The sequence below is a fragment of the Castanea sativa genome, chromosome 2 (genome assembly GCF_040712315.1).
Source record: "Castanea sativa cultivar Marrone di Chiusa Pesio chromosome 2, ASM4071231v1".
Classification (NCBI taxonomy): Eukaryota; Viridiplantae; Streptophyta; class Magnoliopsida; order Fagales; family Fagaceae; genus Castanea; species Castanea sativa.
The window spans coordinates 23063048-23069672 of record NC_134014.1 but is presented as its reverse complement, the minus strand read 5'-3'; positions in this window follow the sequence as shown (position 1 = coordinate 23069672).

The following is a 6625-nucleotide window of genomic DNA, read 5'->3' as shown; positions in this document are numbered from 1 at the left end:
CATCATTCTTTGATAAGTAGCCCCAGCATTTTTTAATCCAAATGGCATGACCTTATAATGATAGTTCCCGGTTGGAGTAATGAAAGCAGTCTTCTCCTGATCCTCTAACGCCAAGGGAATTTGGTGGTAACCCTGGAAGGCGTCCAAGAAACTCATCCGAGGATGTCCAACAGTAGCATCTACCAGTTGATCAATCCGTGGCATTGGGAACGAATCTTTAGGACAGGCCTTGTTCAGATCAGTAAAGTCCACACATACTCTCCACTTGCCGTTCTTCTTTTTAACAACAACAGTATGAGCCAACCATTCAGGGTAGAAAACTTCTTTGATAGCCCCCGCCTTTTTGAGTTTAAGAACCTCTTCCTTCACAGCCTCAGAATGTTCTCGGGAAGATCGCCGAGGTGGCTGCCTCCTCGGAACAATGGCAGGATTGACGTTTAAACGATGACAAATAAAGTTCGAATCTACGCCTGGAGCCTCATAGGGGTCCCACGCAAAGACATCTAAATTATCCTTCAGAAATTTCAACAACTCCATCTTCTCTTAGTGTGGCAAAAGTATGCCAACTTGGAAGAACCTCTCTGGATCATCTGTTATTACAAACTTCTCTAACTCCTCACAAACAGCCTCGTCTCCTGTCATCGCTCCAGGTGCCTCCGGAGCTGTTAATTGCTATGACTCCTGGATGGGCAAGGTTGATGACTCAATTTCCGACTGACGAAGCACCGCAGCCGATATGCATTGCCTAGCCACTACCTGGCTGCCGAGGATTTCCTCAACATGCTCCCCCGAGGGGAATTTCACCTTAACATGTAAGGTAGAGGAGACAGCTCCCAAAGCGTGCAGCCATGGCCTGGCGAGGATGGCTGTATATGGAGAGTACGCGTCAACCACAATGAAATCTACCTCAACCGTTTCTATGTCGGATTGAACGGGTAAACGGATCTGTCCCTTCGGCACAACGGCCCTTCCTTCGAAGCTTATAAGTGGGGAGTCGTAAGGGGTTAGATCTTCCAACTCCAATCTTAGCCCTTTAAATAGATCAGGGTACATGATATCGGCACCGCTGCCCTGATCTATCATCACCCTTCTCACATCATAGTTCCCTATCCTGAGGGTAACCACAAGAGCATCGTCATGGGGCTGGATAGTCCCTACTTTATCCTCCTCGGAGAAACCCAAGACAGGTAAAGTGCCCTTTAATCTCTTCGGCCTGCTACCCACATCCTCGGCCTTTGCGGATGGGAAACCGCCATCACCCTAGTGGGACTGAGCCGGTCCTACCAGTGCGGCGAAGATAACATTAATTGTTCCCAATGCTTGGCCGAGATGAACCTTGTTCCTCCGGTTGTTTGAACCAACTTGACCGACCTGCCCGTGGGGCCGACACAAGTCTTGCTTTAACTTTCCCTCACCGACGAGTCGCTCTAGATGGTTCCACGGGGTCCGACGGTTCTCGGTAGTGTGACCCACATCCCGATGATACCGACGAAAGGTTTTGATTTCTTCTCGCGGGGTCCCACCGCCATCTTGCCGGGCCATCCGAAGAAGGGCTCTTTACGAACTTTTCTAATAATCGATGCACCGGTTCTCGGAACACGCATTTACTCGAGGTGCCGCCGAGCCGGATTGTCCGAAGTAATCCCTCCTCGGCTTGTTGTTGTGATATCCGTCCAGGACCTGAAATCCCTTCTCTCCTGTGGGATAACCTTCTCCTTTCCTTTTCCCTGCTGCTGGTCTTCCTCTACCCTTTTGTATTCATCAATACGATCCATAAGACGGCGTACGCTGCGGATGGGCTTTTTCGTCAAAGACTTTCTTAGGTCGTGATCAGTAGGGAGACCCACCTTAAAGGTATTAAGCGCCACCTCATCAAAGTCGCCGTCTATTTCATTAAACATCTCCCGGTATCGGCCGAGTATGCTTTCGGTGTCTCCCCTTCCTTCATGGCCATGGATAGCAACGAGTCCAATGGCCGAGGGACTCCTGCTACACGTAATGAACTCGCGAAGCAAATGCCCTAGTTAGCTCCCCAAATGAGCCTACGGATCCCGATTTGAGACCGTTAAACCATCTCATAGCCACAGTCCCAAGTGGAGGGGAAGACTTTACACATCAAAGTCTCGTTGTGAGAGTGCACGCCATCCTTTGGTTGAAGTGACTCACGTGCTCCACCGGATCGGTCCGGCCATTATATATGGTAAAGGTGGGCTGGGTGAACCTCCCCGGGAAGCCTCCCCTCTCAATCCTCCGTGAAAACGGAGATTTAGAGAAGCCGGTGCAACGCCTACTCATGGTATCGTTGCCTAAGCCCCTAGAACGAAGCTTCTTACGTCCGCGGGTTGGTGGTCGTCCTCCTCACCGTGAGGATGTTGCGGCGGTGGGGGAACATGACCTTGAGCTAACTGTAGCCAAGTCCCCTATCCTTCTCTGAGGAAGAACTAGACGAGGACGGGGAAACCTTACGTTTAGCACGGCGTAACTTCCTCTTCAAACGATTGATTTCCTTCTGCATGGATTTAGAACCCTCATCATGGGTAGTGCTACCCCCTCCATGAGTATGGCTAGCGCCTGGGTATTCTGTATGGACGCTTCCCTCACGATCCCTACGATGTTCAAGACGTTCGAAATGATCTTCCGGTTGTGATCCTTGTGACTCTGCATGGTGAGAGCCTAAGCCTGCCATAATATCCCTACCTCTTCTAGACTAGATTCCCACAGACGGCGCCAATTGTAAGTGCACAAGTGCACCTGGCCCTAAGAACAGTTATGGGCCCAGGCCCAATGAGCCTTAAACAATATGAATTTGTAGAGTGTGGGCTTGAAACCCAGGTTAGAAGTGTGTGGGGATTAAATGACAAACTAAAGATTGCAAATACTTGGAAACAACAAGGGATATTGTAAATCGGCCTCCTCGGACGTAAGCCGAGAGCTGTTCTTATATTATATCTTTCTCCTTGTCTTTTTTCTTTTTTAGGTTACAAAAAGTTTGTCCCTGTTTCTATTCCAGGTTCCTCCTTAAATACTCCTCTTTTTAATACTTTGTACACGTGTTGCCCCAACTCCTCCCTTAGCCTAGATATTTCTTTTCTTAGTGCCTTTGAACAGTAACTAGAAGTTTCCCTTCCACTGTTTAAGTGTCACTTCCCCATTAATGCGGCCAGGGTGGTAGGTGCAGGGTCTTTAATGTGGAGGTAGCAACCTTTATCTTTGACATTTTTCCAACATCGGTGCTTCTAGGACATTCAAGGGTTCACCCCCTTTAACCATTGGTCTTGTCCGTGTCCTTTACTAACCTTTACCATGAAGTCCCGGGTTCTTCGGTGTCAGTCCGAAGGGAAAAATCATCCTCGGCTGGACCCTCGGACCCTCGGCGTATGGGCCGACCCGTAGTACTAACAAGTCCTAAACCCAAGAGCAGGTCGGCCTTCCTCAGCATGACCCAACGACCCATATTCCTATCAAGGTCTTTTTACTCCCCACAATAGCCCCTCAAAACTCTAATTTTCGACATCCGAGGAGAAAAATAGGGTTTTGATCTAACGAGGATCCACTCCACACACTTTATGAGTGATGGCACGTGTGGAAATCGTTTCGCGTCCCAGAAGATGCCACTTGGCGGTTTTATTTTCAAAAACGCGCGCATTTATTACTGTAAGTTACTCTTTGTCTCCCATGTTCAACGGTGAGATGGGCATCCAACGATCCTCGTTACTCCACGAAATTTTAGGCGGGACAAATATAATTTCGAGGCCGCCTTTTCGCACGTCGTGACGCTTCGGGAACCTGCGCCTTCATTTAATTCATCAGGGATCAATCCCATCAAAACACCAACAATCATTCTTTACCCGCAGAAAACCGTGGAAACCCGTACCTTCAACTTTGTAAGTTCTTGCTCTCTCTATTCTTAACCCTTTCTCCTCGGATACAGTCCTCGGCTGTCTTCGTAAACATTCTCCCCTTTAGAGTTTAACCTTTCGTTCTTTTCTAATGGGTAGGTTTAAGTGTCTAGTTGATACCGTCGCTGGGATGGAAGGCTTTAGGGCCAAATACCGTATTCCCAGCGATGTAGGACTAAAATATTGCCCGGCAGAAGCCGTGGCCGGTTCTAGGAAAGAGGGAGAGGTTATCATCCCTATGATAGCCTTTATAGAGGGTGGGATGACCCTTCCAATGAAACTTGTAACTAGGGAGTACCTTCGCAACCACCGGTTGTGTCCCGATCAATGCCTCCCAAACGTTTTTAGAGTTCTAGGTAGTGTAGATGCTCTAAACGAGCAGATGGGTTTAAACCTCACATGGCACGATGTCGTGTTCCTATATGAGTCCCATAAACTTTCTAAGGTAGGTTATTATATTAAGTCTCGGTCCAAAGACCGTTAGGCTAATCTCTTGTCTGCCCAAATCAAACAAAGGCATGAAGGACGACTACTTGATCGTGTCTGGGAACTGGCACGACGGCCTCCACTGCCCAGTTGAGTGGGGGGATCCAGGTGCGATGCCGTAGGATTAATCTCCCCACAACACAACTTCTTCTAACACACACAGAAATGCGTATTCGTACTTAATTAAATTTGTTAAATATCCGTGTGAATCGACCGGGTTTGTTTGTTTTGACGTCTTTTTTGCGGATAAAGCAGCACGTGCGTCCTCGTCTGAGTCACTGTAACATCGCAGATCTAAACCGAGTACTTCGCTCCGAGGTGTTCGTTAGCGAAGACTTACAACTCCGGGCTGCTCACCTCATTCTAGGGTACAATCCCCTTTCCTTGGACTTCCATGAGATAGAGAACGCCATAATTGCGAACGACCGAAGACGAAGGAGGATGAACGTAGCTCGGCCCCACTTTCTGGACGACCGCGACCTCCCGGACGCTCCTAACACCTTTTTATACAACCAGCCTATAGCAGCAATTCCCCTTGCTGTGCACTCACAAGCAACTGTCGTTCCAGAAGAGCAGGTGTCTTCTTCACACACACTTGACGACGAGATAGATCAATTCCATCTCGAAGACACCGAGAGACCTCGCGGGAACCAGTTTGTGGTACTTTCCGACGAGGAGGAAGAAGCCACCGAGGCCTCTGGAATTGCAGGGTTTGTGGTTGCCCTTCCCGAGGACGAATTTGAAGAAGACATGGGAAGAATGGAGGGTCTCCTCACCAATAGGGCTGCTAAGGTTGCAGAGAAAAAGAGGGGGACGTCTCAAGTTCCCCCATCCTTACCACCTCCCCCTCCTCCAGCTGAGCCAAAACTTCCAACCGAGGATCCAAAGAAGAAGACGAAGGGGGATAACGAGGGGACGATTAATAAAGACCCCAAGAAACCACGACAACAACTCCCACCGGCCCAGCAGCAGAAAGTGGACAAGGGCAAGGGTAGGGCCCGCTCGGTTGAAATCGGGGAATTCAGGGACGAGGCTGAAGTGCGCCGAGCACCGACCACCTGGTCCCCCGATCTAAGACTGGACGGCGCACCCATCTCCTGCCAGTCCAGTATAAGGGCGGTTCAACAAGGCCATGCCCACCACCTGGCTACAACAATAGTGGCTGTAATAGTGGGCTACTGTCTACCTATTTTCTAAAACTTTGGCTACAACAAAGTAGCTAAAAGTTAAAAAAAATCTAACTTTGAGCTACAGTGGCTGTAATAGATAGCAGCCCATAGCTCAAAACTTAAAACAAAAAATAATATTTTAATGTAGAGTGTTAAAAAAAAGTATTTTAGGCTACGTTTGGTAATATGTAAAAAAATTTTCGAGTGTAAAATATTATTTTCACGAAAATGAAAATATTTTCAATTGTTTGTTTGTGTTTTGAAAAATTTGCTGGAAAAGTATTTTTAGTGTTTGGTATTGCATGTAAAAATCTATTTTCAAAAAACCAACAACCACAATCACCACCATAAACCTAGCCACCACCGGCCACTGCAAACCCAGCCACTATCATCCATCACATAACCAATTAATCTGAAAAATCATAATCAAAATCAAAACCCATTAATCTCAAAATCAATATCAAAACCATCTACCAAAACCCATAATCCACCACCATTGAAACCCACATACCACCATAGCCAACGATCCACCACCCCTAATCGACCACCATCAACGCTTAAACTCACCCCCAACCCACCACCACTGAAACCCATGAATCACCCCAACCACCAATCCTCCAAAACCCAAGCAAAAATGTTATTTTACAATTAAAAAAAAAAATTTAAGCCAGTGACAGCGTGGGTGGTAGAAGGATGGGTCTGATGAGTGAGAGAGAGAGGACGAAGGTGAAGTAGATGAGAAACTACCTTCACCGGTAGAGGGGCTTGCAGGCACGACGGTGAGGCCGGGGGTCGGGGATTGGGATGTGGTGAAATTGGGGTGGGTTTAGTTGGGTTCATCGGAGATGGGTTTGAGCACGACAGAGTTGCTGAGGCGGTGCGATCAGATTGGCGATGGGTTTGAGCGGCGCGATCAGACCGGCGGGGCCGTGGGTTAGGGACTGGATCTAGGCTTCACTGGAGATAGCTCTCTCCGTCCTTCAGCTTGGGCTTGGGCTTGGCTTGAGTGATGAGAGTGAGTGAGGAGAGAAATTTTCTGAGGAGAGTGGAAATGGTTTGAAGGTAAAATGA